The 19503-nt window shown below is 34.8% G+C and overlaps 1 pseudogene; it reads right to left on the reverse strand.

Annotated features, from left to right (window-relative positions):
- Window positions 1-5402: 5402 nt before the first annotated feature.
- Window positions 5403-19291, reverse strand: LOC128520014 (fatty acid-binding protein, liver-like; annotated as a pseudogene).
- Window positions 19292-19503: the final 212 nt, after the last annotated feature.

Genomic DNA, 19503 nt, shown 5'->3' on the forward strand with positions numbered 1-19503 from the left:
CAAAAAAAAAACAAGGAAACAAATATTAATCATAGCAAAATAGAAGAGAAAGAAGAAAACATGGCACATATCATAGATGCTCATCATAAATCACTAAATGATACAATTTATTTTTTTAGATTAGTGTCTATAAAATTAGTAACTTCTTTAGTCATTTCTGCTTAATAAGTATACGGTTTTAGAAAGTCTATTTTTATGAACTTCCTTTTTTTTTACTTTACTGTTTATGAAGTGACTGTATCGGCACTTTGTAAGTGCTCAATATAGCATTTTTTTCATTTGCGTTTTATGCCAAGCACTGGAATTTTATAATGTACAAAGCTTATCTATCTATCTATCTATCTATCTATCTATCTATCTATCTATCTATCTATCTATCTATCTATCTATCTGTCTGTTTGTCTGTCTGTCTGTCTGTCTGTCTGTTAAATGTCTTTAAATCTATTAAAAGTCAATAAAGAAAATCAATTGTCTTAAATCTTTTGATTAAACTTTGGCTCCTATCCAAGTTTCTCACAGTGCCATTATACTAAAAAAAAAAAAAAAAAAGCTATATAATATGTTTAACTAATTTTAATTTTATAAATAGACTTGACCTTATCATTATTGATTAAGCATTAAAGTTAAATGTTGTCACTTTTCAGAAAGGAGGGGTAAGAGTTTTCATAAAAATGAACCTTTACTATATTGGACTCAATACCTCTGGCCTGTATTTATGTACTATCACACAAGAGGAAGTGCTATTGTGTTTGAATATCAGTAGAGTTCTGATGCAGCTGTAGGTACGAGGGTGTTGTTATATTCAGCACAACAGCACAACCTCATGTTATATTGCTTTTAGGCAACAGATCCACTTCTTTTTTTATCATCAGATTGTGATTTGTTAGTTTATTTAATCAGTTATTTTGCTCCTCCAACACATGTCCCGCTGTGACTGGTGGAATTAAATAACCCTGACTGGCAGAGCTGGTGACCTACAGTTAGCGACCCACAGTTAGTGTAAATAACAGGGCTAAAAGTAATTTTAAATTCTTACCAGCACTATGTAGCCAAAAGGTAAGGAGAATAAACCATGGAAGTGGTTGACAGTACTGAGAAACTTATATGACAGTTTAAGTATAACATATACAGTACTTTATGTTTCCACTTATTCAACTTTAGAATGTAGTGTTAAATGGAAACATTTTACTCACAGCCTTGTGTTAGAAGAGAGTAGATAGAGTAGATAGCTTTGTAGCTATTACAAAAACAACACAGACAATTCAGAGAAAATTCAGAACAATTTAGAAGCAATTACTAGACAACATGTTGAAGATGATATAATGTTCTCTGATGGGTTTTCTTGATGAAAGTGCTTTTGTGACTGATTTAGAATGTGGGTTTCAACTGTAGTCCCCTTTTCCCACTACTGTGGATCATACGAGCCCACTTTCACTTCTAAGTTAAAATACTTACAAGCAAGTTAACAAGTTAAAATACTTACAAGCAACATAAAGTAATCAGATTGAGTTCCAGAGTTCGTATAACCTAATTTAGGTAAATATGTAAAATCAAACTGAAACACATTCAAAATTCATTTTTTTGTCATTTCCACAGTTAGGTTTTACAATGTGTCTACCTATTAATTGTATCAAATAAAATCTTCTATTAAAAAGGTATTGAATAGTGGTAAGGCGGCATGAAGGTGTAGTGGTTAGCACTGTCGCCTTGCACCTCTAGGGTTCTCCCCGTGCTTGGTGGGTTTCCTGAGGTCCGAAAAAGCAGTCCGATTGCATGTTTCCTGTCTAGTAACATTATTAAGTTATGTCCCTAATAACAGCATGAATTCTGTCAGCTAAGGATGCCACCTGTGTCTGGAGAAAGCGGGATAAAAGGCCTTCACTAACAGCTGACCAAATGTATTAGAATTTTTCCATAAGAAATAATAGAAATTCAAATTATTCGTTTTTCAGCCCCCAAAAATAAATACATAAAAATAATTAACACAAAATATAAAGTAAAAAAATAAATAAAAATGAATCCAGACAGATAAGTGTTTCTGTTTGTGCACGCAGGCGCTGTGTATGAGTGTGTGTGTTTGAATCTGAAGTAAGTAGCCACTCCCCTCTCCCATTTCTTCTGTCTTACACAGTTACCCTTTCTTCACTCTTTTCATACACACATGCAAACACAACGGAAACACTGTTTCTTTTTTTTTTTATTATATATTTTAGTTTTTTTTCTAATTTGCTCCCCAATATTAGTCGTAGCCAATTCCTCCTCATCACTAGGGGGCTCCCACATTAAGGCTGCTACTGTACTACCACTCAGTCGGGAGGGCGAAGACCATCCCGTGTTTCCTCCGAACCGCGTGACATCAGCCAACCGCATCTTTTCGAACTGCTTGCTCACGCACCATTAGGGGCGGAGTAACACACTCTGAGGAAAGTGCTAGCCGCTCCTACCGCAGCGCAAGAGAGAGAAAAACCGTTGGCTCTGTTGTGATCACGTGACGCTCGGCGTCAAAGCAAGAAGCGCATGCGTGATACATGATACTTGGTACTCGTAAACCAAGACTTGTTCGTTTTTCAAGTAAATATTTATTTTAAATCTTTGCTTGTCTTGCAGAACACTCGCAAAGCGTGTTACTCGCAATCCGAAGTTTTACTGTAACTTTATAATAAGATACAACTATTAGTTGATGTGAAGAGTTTGTTGTCTACAGGGCTTACTGAAAACTTCTTTCTTGATCAAAAATTATATAATAATACTTTAGGATCTAGCTTTATGGATCATTTTTACAGACCCATGGGGAACAATTGTTTAAACCTGTGCTGCCTGTGGTAAATACAAATGTAAGGGTTTAATAGAGACTGGCTCACATTTAACACCCTCTATAACAGGTTATAACTTTACAATACAATTTCACTGACAAAGTACCCTGCAAAAAATAAAGAACAGGGAGTAAGTAAAAGAAAATCAACTTTTGCTGCAGATTTCTCACCTCTGAAATTTCTTCTATAAAATACAACCTATTGGTCAATAGATCGATTGACGCGATTGGTTAAAAGTAGGTTGATATTAAGCATTTTACGATAATCAAGGGCGATAACCCGATCAACCTAGGGTTCGGCTTATACATCAATCATATATTTGTTTACAAGCATAAGCATGTAAAGTGTAAGGGTTATCTTTAAATGAGATCCTTGATTTTAATTTTATGAAATCAATAAAAAGTAACTACTAAATAAGTTTTTGATTTCTGTTGTTTAGTGACAAAATATGATTTTAACCTAAGATACACTTTATGGTCAATATTATGGCACATGACCATCAGACCCACATGTACTGTATACAGTTCTTCCCCAAGCTATTTCCACAATGGTAGAAACACACAATTTGTATAGAATGTATGATATGCTATAATGTAACAAATTATGTTGCCTTGAAATAAAGGGCCCAAGTCTTTTTTAACATAAAAATGCCCCGTGTTTAAAGTGGGCTCCATAAAGACATGGATTGCCAGGCTTGGTGTGGAAGAACTCTGGCCTTGTGCACAGAGCCCTGACCTTGGAGATGAAGTAGAACTGCATCAGATAAATAGATAGATAGATGGATGGATGGATAGACAGATAAATAGACGTTTAGCTAATAGTTTAATGTTCAGTATTCTTGATGGCATGCCATTACACTTGATTATAGTAAGTCGCAGCATAGTTTCCCTAACATTAGTAGTCCACATGCCAGTGGGAAGACATACAGAAGAAGTAGTAGGTCTCAGGTTGGGACCGTTAAGAGTTTTTTTTCTTTCTATCTGTTTCAGGTAGGGCCAAGGGTAGCTCAGTGGTTAAGGCATTGGACTACGGTTCGGAAGATCCCAGTTCCAAATCCCACAACCACCAAGTTGCCTCTGTTGGGCCCTTGAGCAAGGCCCTTAACCCTCAACTGCTCAGATGTGTAAGGAGATAAAAATGTACAGTAAGTCGCTCTGGATAAGAGCGTCTGCCAAATGCCTAAATGATAGCTGATGTGGACAAATTTCGGTTTTGATTTTGGTTCTGCTGGTGGACTTTGTAATATTGAAATGTGTGATTGATTATGCTAAACCATTGTTATTATACACAACAGTAGATAACAATAAAATGGTTGAATAAATTTGCAGGCAGAATATTCTTTTTTTTTTGTTCTCTTAAGGACCAAAACTCATATAACTTACTAGTAATAGTTTAACAATATCACTAATAATAATCTAATAGTAACAGTATAACTTACTAATGTTAATGAAAATTTATTTGAACATATATTAAAGTAAAAAATAATAATTACTGTTAATAGTAAAATATTAAAAGCAAGACACCATAACCGTTATATTCTTACTAGAAGGCTGAGCCCCCCTAAAGGTCTAATTCTAGAATTGCTCTGACATACATTACTGCTCAAGAGGTTGGGATCACTTGGAAATTTCTGTGTTTTTGTTTGGTGATTTATTTTCGGCATTCTACAACTACAACAAGACTGGGGATTTTCAAAATTATGAAATAACACAATCAGGTGTTATTTTAAGACACTGAGGTCAAATGAGATTATTGCATATTTTGTAACTGCATTACAATGTAGAAAAAAATAAAAGTCAGGAACAACCATGGAGTTAAAAAGTGATCTCAAACTTTGTCATATAGTTATTGTTGGCAACATATGAGTTGGTCCCCAGTTTGTTGGAGCTAATATAAAAACCTCAGGCCTTCAGAAGTAGTTTTTTTTATTAGATTTTGAACTTTTTGGATTTGCCCATTCAGCCCATTCAGCCCAGAAGAGCATTTGTGTACACACTCTGCATACATTTTATGGATTTAGCATAACTTACTGTACTTGTTTTGTTTGTTTTGTTTTTTGTTTAGTTTTGTTTTGCGTGCCACAAGATATAATTTTATAAAGATTATTAGCCAATTTTTGTAATAAAAACTTTATTTTGTCTAATCCCCTACTGGTTTGGCACATTTTGCAAAGATTATGAAACATTATTTCATAATTTTTGGGCCAATAAGAACACGAGGTTTCTGCTGAGTTCACTGTGTGTGTGTGTGTGTGTGTGTGTGTGTAAATTCTATCACTTGGTTCAATTGGTGTTTCTGGGATGAAATGTTTAAAGAAAATGACCACATGAACATATGAATTCATTATTCAGTAACCGTTTTGAGGTTCATGAAAGCAAACCATACTTGTCTTCATTCTGGACATAAATACATTTTCTAAATAAATTCTTCTTCTTTTTCTTTTTCTTTTGGTCAAGTCTGTGGAGTACAAAATGTACAATAGTTTAGGATTGCTAAAGATATTTGCTCTGGCTCATTTATTTATGAGACAAAAAATTTGTTACAGCTGAGTTAAGTTCACATTTAAGTAAAATCACAATAACCATGATGTCACCTCTCGCGGATCTCACGGACAATTGTGGTTTCTTTTCCATCCCACTTCTGCACTTGTACCAGCTGACCTCTCTGAAGGCTTATGGGAAAACACACCCTGGGAAAAAAAATAAATAGTCATTTGTTTATCTTATAAAGACATTTAAAGTCACTACTAGTTTACTAGCTGGTTGATTGAACCTGCCATAAAAAACATCCTTAAAATTTACTCAGAGTACAACATTTTCTTCTTTAAAAATAAAAAATAATAATAAATAAATATTATATTTTATTATAATAAATAATAAAAATCCTATTCGGAAATGACTTTTTTGGCTCTTACTTGGCAGCATCTCCCATCATTGGTGTCCTCAAAAAATGGCTAAGTTTGTTTGAACCTCACATTTGGTAAATTGCCTGTTCTTTAATGTCAAGACTATATGGTCCCCGTCTTGTTAAAAAGTCTCAGTTGGTTTAACCACATATTTTTTGGTAAAATGCCTTCGAAAGAAAAAAAAAATCACATTTGCCAATTTTCCATTATTACATTTTTTATTTAGTTTAAATAAAAATCCAATAAAAAGCCACTGCAGTAAAAAATTAATGTATTGATAATAATAATAATAATAATAATAATAATAATAATAATAATAATAAATAAAAAATAATAATAATAATAATAACAACAACAACAATAATAATAATAATAAACTGTTACAGATTGCTATCAAATACTGATCAATGTTCACTTTTCTGATGAGTTTTCATGTTTCAAAAAAGTCCTCCAAGCTGGTAATGCAGACTTCACATCTATCTAAGTTTATTTATTCAGTAATTTGAGAAAGTTAAGAAAATGGGGTTGTGGTTGTTTAACCAGCTTAGATTGTAATCTTACAATAGTCACAATGGTCAACATTTTAATATGGAAAATTGCACTTAAATAGGGAGCTAAAAATATATTCTAATTATAATATTTTATACAATATAATAATATTAACAATTCAACATTAAATGTATTTGTTTTATAAATTAAATAAAGATATTAACTGCTGTTTTAAAAGAAAATGGGCGTTTACCGTCTTGTTACTGTCATCACTGTTTTCCCAGCACTCAAGAAGAATTTTTATCATAAGGTGCTGCCCTCAACTCCCACAGTGAAACTGAAACTCGTAGAGAAGGAAGCTGATAATGCTTTGTAAACGCAACTTTTTTGTATTGTTAGTAAGGTTTCTCCTAATCTTTAAGAGTCCTGTCTTTGCAATTAAAGAAAGGCTATATGTGCAACAAAATGTGCAAAACAAAAAGCCTATTTATTCATTTTTTTATTTATTTAAATATTTAATGTGAAAAAACTGTCAGGACAGTTATAGAATTTGGCCAAATTGCAAATTGTTATTAGCAAAACTATTTTGATGTTTTGCATCAGTCCGTAATACATTTTGCTTTTACTTGAATGAACTGCTACAGTACAGCTGAGTTCGCAATCTCATTCAGCATTCATACGTGACATTCAGACTGTTTGTTGCACTGAAATATATTTTAGATTTAAATTATTTTCTGACTAGAGGAGCACAGCAACACATGGTAATTTATTGTATAATAAGTAAATGGATAAGTTCAAATCGTCTATAATGTGCCAAAAAGAAAAAAATAAATAAGCCTTATTTTCGTTTAATATTTCTGTGTCTGACATCTCATGTAATCAAGATTATTTTTGTTTGTTTGTTTGTTTGTTTGTTTTGTTTTTGGATTATTGATTTATTTATTTATTTATTTTAAATGCACAGACCTCTGATATATGGACATAATTTTGTCAGCCGGAATTACTTGATGCTGTCCCACAGTTCCAGCGTCACCAATTTAAAAATGATGACATCACAAAGACAAATAAATCACAATTAGTATTTTGCTGCTCTTCCGCAGCCTCAATTTGCTGAGGCATGAGCATCACTACTGGAAAAAAAAATATATTCTCCATTAAACTGGTTCCAACTTTCTTGGCAGATCAGCTATGCAGAATGAAGCATTGGACTATTTTTTATAATTACACCATAAATGTTAAATCAGATTAAGATTTTTGAATGTTTGTTGGCCTTAAGAATGAGATAATATGCCTTTCCTAAAGAAAAACGTAAAATCATAAAATAATTGATTGTTTTCTTTAGGCACTTATCTTTAAATGCTTTATTAGAATGGACCCAGACAATTTGCAGCATCATCTCTCTGGACAATTTAGATTTGTGATTCATCACTGAAGATCACTTCTATCCAATCATCCAGACTCAGTTTTTGTTTCTCTTTATCCCAGCATATTACTGTTTCCTTCTGTTTAAAACCATTAATTTTTATTTATTTTGTCTAAAAATCAGCATGAATTCCAAATAGAAATGTAAGCAAATTTTTACTATATAAAATTGTTAATGCATTTATTTTTTCCTGTCTTACATACATTAAGAAATTCCACTAAAGTAAAAAATAGAAAAAATAATAATTGCTTCTGTAGTTCCCTTCTTGACAAGTTTCCACGTTCCAAAGAAGACTTAAATTATTCTAAAGTAGTACAGTAGCAGACCCGTGTTGACTTTCTAACAGATTTCACTTCTGTATAGCTTATTTATCCAGGAATGTACGGAAGGAGAAGGTATTGTTCCTGGCCTGTAAACAACTCTCACGTATCTGATTTGTACTTTTTTTATGATAAAGAAAAAAAAAAACAAAGACATCTGGAACGGGGTTTAGTGGCTCAATGAATAGTTTGATAAGTATAGAAATTATGTAAATCGTATGCTATGGTCTTCCGTGTCACCAGAAGTGTTAAGGGAGATCTTATCTTTTAACTTATCATTTATCTCCACAAAATCTAATACATCACTTCTAAGAATATATTTTTGAAAGAATATGATAAATAATGATAGAATCACTGCAGTGCAGTTCAAGAGACCTGCGTCACCTTGGTCAAGGCTCAATGAACATGACTGTTCTGTTGGAATGTACAGCATTTTACTTCAGCACTTCATGAGTTATAGAGTTACTTAGTTATTTGTCAGACGAAAGAAAGACTGTCCTTTATTACATTTGCTGTAAAGAATGAGCAATTGAGGGTTAAGAGCTTATCTCAAGGAACCAGGAGTGGCAGTTTGGCAGTGCTGAGATTTGTACTCATGACTTTCCATTTGGTGGAATATACTGTAATAGTGTAATATTAAAATACTTTTCGCCGCCACTGAAAAAGTTCACGAGAGCTCATCTCCATACACTTTGAGGGACCAACTCATTTGCCTCATATACCTTGCTATTTTTACACATACATAACCAACTAAATTAAAAGACCACTTTGTACTGTAAGTTCGGCAAATATACTTTGGCCCATCAGTAGCTGCACAGTTTCAGCATCCACTCTACTCCACTTATCATGGATCAGTTTTAGAAAATGGACCACTCCTGAACAAATAATTATGGAACAAAAGTGGTTCTGGAATGGTTTCTCTCCATTCCAATGGTTCCAATGGTTTCTCCCCATTAGAGGACACAGCAACACATGGCCTACAGTTTGTACAGTGGTGGCTAATATTATTAAAAACAACATTGTAGTTCTCCCTGTGTACTGGTGATGTCACTAATTAGTTCTATCTGGCTAAAGTGTTGTGCTAATTGAAAGCTGGTTAATGGATGGAACAAATATGTGGGAGGACTTTTATTTTCTGAACCCGGGGTTGTCACGTCTACCTACTGATGTCACAAAGGATTCACCGCTAGTAATCACTTCTCTTTTTCGCTTGTCAAAACATCAAACATAAGTATTTAAGAAGGGGATTTTTCTCCCTGCTCCTTTTGAACTACTTCTACATAAACAAAAAAAAATTCAACGTATTTAGATGTCCTTAGGATTATATACAACTATTAAATCACAGAACAAGGACTGTGGGAAACCCGAAGTGCCAACTCATCCACTGTGTGAAGAGTTTCTGTATCCAAATGAATGTCCTGGAAGAATTACTGAGACAGTTGCCCCAAATTAAAGGTAAAATTTATTGTATATACAAGAAACGAAGAGACACCCATGTTTTTATTATAAAATTTGTTAGATGCTTAAGCGTGTAAGATTTAACTATTAATACATTATGAACCCTTTGTTGACTTTCCTTTAGTGGCTTTAAGAGCTACAGAACGCGTTGGTATACAATGAGAGATTTGTTCCCATCACATCTTTGAACAGCATGAAGACATCTTTCAGAAGACCTTGACCAGGTCATAACTTTGATGTTTTTGTTTAAATTGAACTATATTTCTGTAAACAATACAAAGGGATTTTCCAACACTCTGACAATTTCCTCGAAAATCTAAAATGTCAAGTTTCAATTTTAGGATTAAAGATGGGGATGTTCCAATTTGGAAAAAAAAAAAACACAATATTATTATTATAATAATGGCAAAAATTTTGTTGGTGTTGATTTACTTGTATGTCTGTGTATATTTACTTTATTTGTTGTTGTTGTTGTTTGTTGTTGTTGTTGATGATGACATGGCAATAATCATTAAATTGCAAATATCAGTATGGATTAAATATTGAAATACTGTAAGCAAACAACTTTGTAATAAGGACATGCTCTACATAGAAAAAAACTACAGATTTTTGTTTATTGTCTTATAAGAATTGTAACACCCAATATTTATAGTATTGCTTAAACTATTACATCTTATAATTTTAATAATAATCATCAAATTAATCTCTTTTTTATTGTTGTTTAGGTATTCTTTAAAAGACATTTTGCAACCTGTTCTCTGCTGTTAAAAACTTTTATTTAAATTTTTTGCCGTTTGGGGAATTTGTTTGTACGTATTTATTTATTTATTTATTTATTTATTTATTTATTTTTATTTATTATAATTTTTTTTTATATACATTGAGGCCAGAAGAAGGTGTTGGACATTTTAGAACTGCTAATATAATAGAAATAAACTCTAAATATGTTTTCTTTCAAATCAGTAAGATTAGTAGTGTTAATTCACATATGTACAGTATAATGTGATATAAAAGTGTTGCCTGTCACTTTAATAAAGCTTTCCATTATTCCATTTAATAAAGCTATATTAATTTGGATTCAAACATATTTTTTGTTGTTCTTCTTCCTTTTTCATTGTTTTGTTTGTTGCAGTTTTAACTTGCTGCTTTCAATCTGTTTTTTTGTTTTTTGTCCTTGTGTCAGAAATAATAATCTATTTAATCAATGACTTGATTGAATAACCAGAAACTTTTTCAGCTTGTAAAAACAACTTAGTCACAAATGCCTGGAGAAACCTCATCTATATAACCTGACAACATATTCTGATCAGCCATTATTACTGTATATCAGCCATATTACCACCACGGGCAGTAAACTGGTCACAGGATCATGGGCGCCCAAAGGCCAGTCCGTCCAAATATGCTAATGTAGCTCAAGTTTAAGCAATTCACTGCGTATCACACTGTGTATGTAACAAATAAATATTTCATTTAAATTGCTGAAAAAAGTCAATGTTGGCTATGATAGAATAGCATCAGAGCACAACGTGTATCACAGCTTGCCACATATGGGGCTTAGTATGCAAAGACTTGATGCATGAAATGCACCAGACAGACAAGTTTGATTCATAGAGGCCCCACCCGAATGCTCTGGACAAACAAGTTTGATTCACAGAGACCCCACCCCGCAACCCACAGCATCCAAATAATCTACTGCTAATGTACGAGTCACAGATACCACAGCACACCGCCTATTTTGAAAGAAAATGGGTGTTTAGTGAGTCTTGTGGAGTCATGTCCCTAGGGGCCAGAACTGCAGGCGGCACAATGGGGGCCTAAACAATCTTGGGCTTGACATTTGGCATTTTAATGTTATGGTTGATCAGTGTGATGTGTCTCTGGTAATACATTACCAGCATTTGACAGATGTTGTTATTCAGAATGACTAATGTTTTTATCTCATTATACAAACCAATTGTCTTGGTTTGTTGTTATCAAACAGTGTGGACTGTAAATACACCAATCAGTCATAACATCTGACATTTAATTATCTTGTTACAGTGGAAACCTGTCGAGGGATGGGGATGTGTTAGGTCAGGCGTAGCTCAATGGTTAAGGCATTGGAACTACAGTTTGGAAGATTCCAGGTTGGGCCCTTGAGCAAGACCCTTAACCCCTTAACTGCTCAGATGTATAATAAGATAAAAATGTACAAAGTTACTTTGACATGCTAGATGACTGGGTCATCTCCAAAACTAGTGATTTTGTGGTGCGGGGTATTCAGTAGTTCATACTTACCAAAAGTGGTCGAAGAAAGGAGAGTTGGAGAAACAAGTCTGATCCATGTAGTCCATGCAATATCTGCTACAAGATACCACTGCACACCTTCAGAGGTCTTGCAGAGTCCATGTCTCATGGGGTCAGGGCTGATTGTTTTGATGTCAGAAGCAGGGCCTGCTGATTGGTGTATATGGTTGCTAAGGTGCTGTTACAGTAAAAAAAATAAATAAATAAAAAATCACACAATGCCATAAGTTAATGACACAGCTTAGCAAATAATTTCGATGGAGTATTCAGGAACTAAGTGTACCAGCTGTCTAAAAACATCACTGGGACTTTCTTTCCACCCACTGGTGCACGTTTTACTTCAAGCCATCCAAGAGGTCTGTAGGGAGCGTCAGACAGAGTGGGCTTTGATAAGAGTTTTAGGTAGACCGGCACTGGTGCATTTTTGCTTTTGTTGGCCAATATCAGTGTGTTTAATCTGTTGTGGGCAGCTACAGGAAGCCAGAAGAGGAAGCATAGAAGTGAGGTGGTGTGGGAAAAGTTGGACTAGTTATAACAGTCAGATGGTTTCAAGGGCGAGAGATTCAGTTTTAAAATGACAAGGACTGAACCAGAATAAAAATAACTGAAACCTGCTAATATTTAAAAGGACAAACCTGTACAGTATATTCAAATTCAAATTCAAATTCAAATTCAAATTTTATTTGTCACATACACAGTCATACACAGTACGAAATGTAGTGAAATGCTTACACGACCGCCAGTGACCTTAAAAAGAGAATTAAAACTTATAGGTAATAAATATCAATAGACGAGATATGATAAAAAATTTAAATTTAAATAAAAATTTAACTAGAAAAAAAATAGAACATGAAAATAGAAATATATTGTATGCATAGAACTATAAGAATGAGAACTATATAATATGAGAACCGGTTTAGCAATATAAGGCAAGACAGATAATTGGATATGCAGAACTATTCCAGGCTTACTTACAGTAGAGTGACAGAGCTTCAGATTTCAAGACTTAGACATGGGACTGCATTTACAGGGGCGTAGAGCTGTTGAGTTTTGCTGGGATTTGGCATTTACAAAGTGATGTTTACTAGGTACACTGAATATGGGACAGTGGTAACTCAAGCAGTTAAGATTGCTACATTTTTTAAGAAACTGGGTTATTGACCAGAAGGTGATAGGTTCAAGCCCCTTCACATCGATGTTCTTAACCTTATGTGGTCCAGAGTCGTTGTATCCGGGCTGCCCCTGCTCTCTGACCCTGGCATCCTAACTGGAAAATGTAAAAAAAAATAATAATCTTTTAAAAACTGAGCTGCTCAGTGTAAAGTGCTTGTAGTGTCTAATTTAATCTTTAATGTAAGCAGAAACAGGAGAAACTCAGATTTTCATTTTCACCAAATTAACTCACCTTTCTGCCCAGGCAACCACACACACAAACACACACACACACCATGAGACCAGTTCTGGCATTTCCTCATCTTCTAATTTGCCTTATTAAAACAGCAGGAAACTTGCCATTTTTAGTGAGCTGCATTTGTTTAGCAATTTGTCTCCAGATTTCCTGTCTGTTTTTTTTTTCTTTTACCCCAAAACACATCCTCATCCTGTAGATACTGGATAAAACCACTTTGATCGCACCCCTGTTTTAATATATAATTGGCGGATATGCTTTTAACGCCCTATTTGAATACCAGTTGGACACACCCTTGACCTTAAATTGCTCTCATAATTCCCTGCTGTGTTCTTTTTGCCACTTAAAAACATGTACTGTTCATGGCTCGTTTAAGCAATAAGGCACTTAAGGGTGTGCATTGCAGTGATTTTATCAGCGGTTAGGACATTGTTAGACAAACAGGCTGCTTAAATTCCTTAAAGCATGAAAAAGTGCTGTAATTCATGTCTTTAATTGTTTACTATAAACTTTTTCTTTAAGCAAGAAAAATATCGTAAAAACAGTTTTTAATAAATAATTATAAAAAATATAAATCCACAGTAAACTATTTTTCTGCCACACAGTCTAAGAGTCTGCTTTAGTTGCAAACATAACTAGCAATGATTAGGCTGTTCCATGGACAGAAGGGTGGCTTGTGTGCTGATATACAGTATTTAAGCTTCTTTGAGCCAATGAGAGTCTAAAAGGAAATCGAATTGGCTGTTGTCATGCGCAGCGGATCCCTGAATGCAGTCAAGCATTTATCTATTCGTGTAGGCATAATGATATTGCTTCTAAAATATAGTTATATTATTTGGCATGTCATTCCCGAATTGGCGTTAGAAGAGTCTTCCAGTGCCAAAGCATGACTCAGATCAGATTTTGGAAATGAGTTTTATTAATTGAATTTGGACAGTTGAGACAAATATTTTTGAAATAATTAACCAATACATCTATATCTATATTTTGAGAAAATCACAGGAAACCATTTACTTCGTAGAGTGACTGCCTGGGGAAGTTCCTACCAAGTCTGTGCTATCTATTTTCATTTAGTCAAATTCAAATCAAATTCAATTTTTTTTTGTCACATACACAGTCATACATAGTACGATATGCAGTGAAATGCTTATAACGTAACGTTAAAACTTATACGTAAGAAATATATATAAATTAAAAAAAATACGAAAGAAAATAACTTTAACTAGTAAAATAAACTGTACAAATAAGGACATAATAAAAATATTACAAAATATAGAAATATATAAAAAAATATATAGAAATTTTAAAATTTGAAAGTGACAATAGTTATGCATAAAAAGTGACTTATTAAAGTGACTTATTAAAGTGTCTTGTGCAATGGTCCAGAAATTAAAATATAAATATTTAGTGAAAAGGTGTATGAATGTTTCCATAGTGTCCATAATTGTCCATTGAATAAGTCACTACTTTTTGTAATCTATTGTAGACATTATACAATACAAATTATGTGAACATTGAGGATTTTACCATATTTTAGATGCACCGTGACTTAAGACTACACAGGATGTAAACCTACTCATAAATTAGAGCAATTATCTTTTTTGTTTATGTTTTATCTAAAAAACTGTTTATAAGTGTAGGAAGCCATAAGAACTGACAAATCTAATTAGGCATTTCTAGTTTCCCCTGGGTTCATGAGATCACTTCTGGTTCGGAGTTTTGATTAGTTTGTGACAATTCAATAATTTTTAAGCAAATATTTTTAACAACATAGTTTGTATAAAACTTTTTGTTTGTTTGTTTGTTTGTTTCCTCAAAATCCTCTGGGAAGATTAGAAGTGTAGCAACTTCTGTAGTAGAAATCTTTCTAGAATTAACCCAGATGATTAGCACCATCTATTGGGCCAAAAAAGACAGAAGTTGTGACCTGGGACTGACAAGGGCTTCAAATGTTACAATATTTGTCATTATTGAAAGTGAATACTTCTACTTCTAATAATTTTTACAAAAATAAATAAATAAATAAATAAAAACTCATTATTCTCTATCACTTCCTTATAGCTCATTAAAACTTTGAAAGCACTTGTTACAAATCTTAACATTTTCTTTTTTTTACCTTTATTAAACCAATTTCAATTGATCATCCATTCTAGTGCATTAATGTAGAAAAAAAACATAAACACTCATGCAATTTTGTTATGTCTCATAAATAAATAAATAAATAAATAAATGCCTACATTTGCAAAGCAAAATCCCTTAGTGTTGACCTAACTGTTTTTAGAGTTCATTTAAATATACTTTTACGTTCCAGTTAATAGTAGGCCTAAATATTTAAAATCTTTCGAATGATGCCTTTAGGCAAAGTGCTGTTGATGCTTGGAAAGAAAAATAATTAACAGTTTCAGATTAATAATAAAAAAAATGCTGAGTCTTCCATGGAAGGCATGTGTCACCTGCCTACTGAACGTGCGATATTTTTTAAAAACACTATACAGGGGAAAACTGATGTCACAAAAACATAATTTTTTTTCAACCTTTAAATTTCTTGTTCTACACCGGGTGATGGGTGGCATGGAGCCTATCCCAGTGAACTCAGGGCACGAGGTTGGGTTACAGTAGACACGGGCAGATCCATCTCAGGGCACACAAGCATACACACTCATTTAGACCCCATTGGAAATTTGGAATCTCCAATCAAACTATTCTTAGTGTCTTCGGATTTTAGACTGCGGAAGTAATCAAAGTGCCTAGAGGGACCCCACCAAGTAGAACATGCACACAGACCCAAGGTGGGAATCAAACTGCCACCCTGGAGGTGTGACACCATAATGTTCATCACTATGTCACTGTGACACCTGAAGAAAACAATCTGTCGCAGGTAGAATAGAGACAAAAGAAAGCTATTTTCATTGATGATGTCATTTATAACTGTATTAGTGCTCCTGTTATATATGACGTATGATGTTTATTTTGGAATAATTCTCTCTGGCTCACAATCTAAACCCACTTACTTAAATTAATTAATCTTTTAAAAGCACCAATGTTAACTTTCAGTAATCCCTCTTCAGTATATTTTTTTCAGTACTTTGCGACATGTATAGGTGAATTAATAAGAAAATGTATATATTAATATCCTCCAGTTGAGTATCACTGAGGGCAGTGCTGACATCTAGGGGCACTGCTATTAAACAACATTTAATTTAAAGTCTCTTAGGGGCGGAGCTCTATCCACCCATCTACAAATCTCTGGAGTCCAACAAGGGAAAGTGGAGGCCATTTTATTTATTCTTATTTTAGGTAGAACCTCCGGGCAACACACACACACACAATTTGGGAACATCAATTAGCCTAATCTGCATGTCTTTAAACTATGGGAGGTAACTCGAGGCCCCAGAGGAAACCCACCAAGCATGGGGAGAACATGCAAACTTCCTACACAGTGAATCGAACCTTGACCCAATAAATGAATGAACTAATTTTAACAAATTTTAACTTTTCTGTTATAAGTTTCCAGTCCATCGCATTGTATCAATCCGTGTGTTTGATGCAAAGAAAAAGAGAAAAAGTGTGTAAGGTCACCTGCAATGAGGTCATGCAATATTTTTTTTATTAAATTTTTTTAAGCTTCATTACATTTTTGTCTTCCAATGCAGGCCACAAAAGCATACACACACACTCACACACCACGGGACATTTTGAAACTCCATTCGTACTCCACATGTCTTTGGACTGTCGGAGGAGACTTTTTGTCTTAATTTGCTCGGAGGGAACCCACCAAGCACAAGGATACAAACTACACATACACAGACCCAAAATAAGGATCGAACCCTGACCCTGGAGCTGTGATCCTGCTGTGTAAACCATGTTGCAGTGCCACCTGAAGAAATAAATAGAGAGAGTAGAACAGAGAAGCACAAAAAAGTTACATTTTATTTAATAATGTCAAACAAATGTATCAATGTTTCATCAATCCATGAAAGTGTGGTTGAAAACTGGGCTCAGTTCAATTTGAATGACAGAACTGCACTGAGTCAATCCTCCAGTTGAATATCACTGAAGGCAGTGCTGCCATCTAGGGGCACTGTTACCAAACAACACTTAATCTGTCTCTTATGTCTGGGTTACTGTACAGTACATGGCCTGGATACAATGACTGAATGATTGAATAGATGAATTATCTGAATGTATGAATTCTCTTTCTACTCTGCTGTTATTAGTTTCCAGTTCAGCCTATTACATCAATATGTGTGTTTTGACGCAAAGTAAAAGAGAAAAGACATGTAAGGTCACCAGCAGGTCATGCAATATTTTCAGAAGTTTTTTTTTTTAAGTCCCCCTTTTTTTTTTAAGTTTATATATTTTTGTCTGCCCATCCAAACACACGCACTCATTCACACACTATGAGAAATTTAGAAACGCAAAGCCAATTATATCAATACGTACGTGTGTTTGACGCAAAGGAAAAAGAGAAAAGGTGTGAAAGGTCACTGGTAGGTCTTTTTCGATAAAGTTTCCTAGCGTGTATTTTTGTCTGGTTGTCACCTTAACTTTATATAAACTTAAAAGATCATATGCAAATCATCTATAGACTGGTAAGAAAAATATAATGTAATAAGATAATGCGAGGTGCCAGAACGCACGGTGCATCGCTGATTTCTGTCAGCTAATGAAATGTGTTTTATATTTACATCAAACGAATGATCAAGTGTCTGTGCATTGCTTATCCGAGGAAGAGATAGTATCATTATTCACGAAGGAAACAAAGTGACCTGGCGGAGGCAGTATGATCCTTTGGCAGAGGTAGCTCAATGGTTAAGGCATTGAGCTACAAATCAAAGGTCCCTGTTGTTGAACCCTTTAAGCAAATTCCTTAACTGCATATATGTGTAATGAGCTTAAAAGTAAGTCACCCTAGATAAGGTCTGATAAATGCTTTAAATGTGAATGAGACCACAGTGCTAACCACGACACCACCATGCCACCATCCCCTAGCATTCCCACTGATATCATTTTGACTTGTACCACTTACCTAAACATTACTACAGTACACATACAGTACACATCCTCATGGCAAAGGTTTTCCCTAGTACAAAACAGAGGGTCAGAGTTTCTGACCTGTGCAAAAATGGTTTAAGGAACATGACACATATCTCAGTGCCAGATGAAACAGCACTCCTTCAGAAGTCTTGTAAAGTCCATGCTTCAATGGGTCAGCACTGTTTTGGTGACACAAGTGGACCTAGACAAGGTTTTTTATGTTGTAATGTTATGGTGCACGTTCACACCTAAGGGCACTTTATCATATCTGATCCACATACTAGCATGTTAACAGTAACCAGAGCTCGGGATCAAACCTGGGACTGTAGAGCTGTAAAGCAGCAATATTACCCATTGCGTCACCGTGCCACACCCTTGGAGCATTCAAATACTGTTAAGTGTATTTGCATTTAGATAAGCAGGCAAATGTCAGTTGTGCTGTTCATACATGCTCCTCGGTATGGATTCTAGCAAGGATCGTGATTGTGCAAGCACCTGCACTGGCCTGTTCTGTAAGCAAGTCGATAAAACACAGCCTTTAATAGAGCATCTGTCTATACTACCCATAGTGGCACTACAATTTCACTCATCTCTGTAAAAGGTCGTAATATTTTTGACATGCCATTCTCAAAGAATCTTTATGTTATACCCAGTGCTTACTTTATCTGCATTTAGGGCTGGAAGGTTTTGTAGACACCAATCCTCACCAACCCTCCTTCTTGTTTGACATTTTGACCTAGCTAGCCACAAGCCACTCTTATTTGAATACACATGTCACATGCTTAAACTATTCCTCTACATTCTGATAGGCTGCTGTGGCACGATGCCCACGTGGGTCACATGTAAACTGGATCAATCCACAGCCACAAACAAGAATGCCAAGTGCCAAGTATGTTTATATTATTGGCTGATGATGGGTCCCTAATCTTTGTAGGCTTTGTGGGGTTTCAGTCCAGATGTTCTCCCACAACATCCCACTTCTCCTCTCCCTGTATTGGCTTCCTGTAGCTTCCTGCATCAAATTTAAAACCCTGATGGAAACCTACACGGCTAAAAATGGCCCAGCACCCACGTACCTCTCAGGTCTAATCCCACCTCGCACCACACCACGGTCCCTCCGATCCTCCAGCACTGCTCGGCTAGTAACACCATCTCTCAGAGATCGAGGAAAATGTGCATCTCGACTTTTTTATATTCTGGCATTAGAATGAATGAACTTCCTCTTGATGTCTGTACACATGAGACACTGGCAATCTTTAAACGACGACTTAAGACACATCTGTTCTTCAGTACTTAGGTTAATCTCTCCCATATCCGCCCCCACTCCTCCAATAAAAACTCTTCCCAATAGTGTTTGACTGGTA

This window comes from Clarias gariepinus, chromosome 4 (assembly GCF_024256425.1).
Source record: "Clarias gariepinus isolate MV-2021 ecotype Netherlands chromosome 4, CGAR_prim_01v2, whole genome shotgun sequence".
Classification (NCBI taxonomy): domain Eukaryota; kingdom Metazoa; phylum Chordata; class Actinopteri; order Siluriformes; family Clariidae; genus Clarias; species Clarias gariepinus.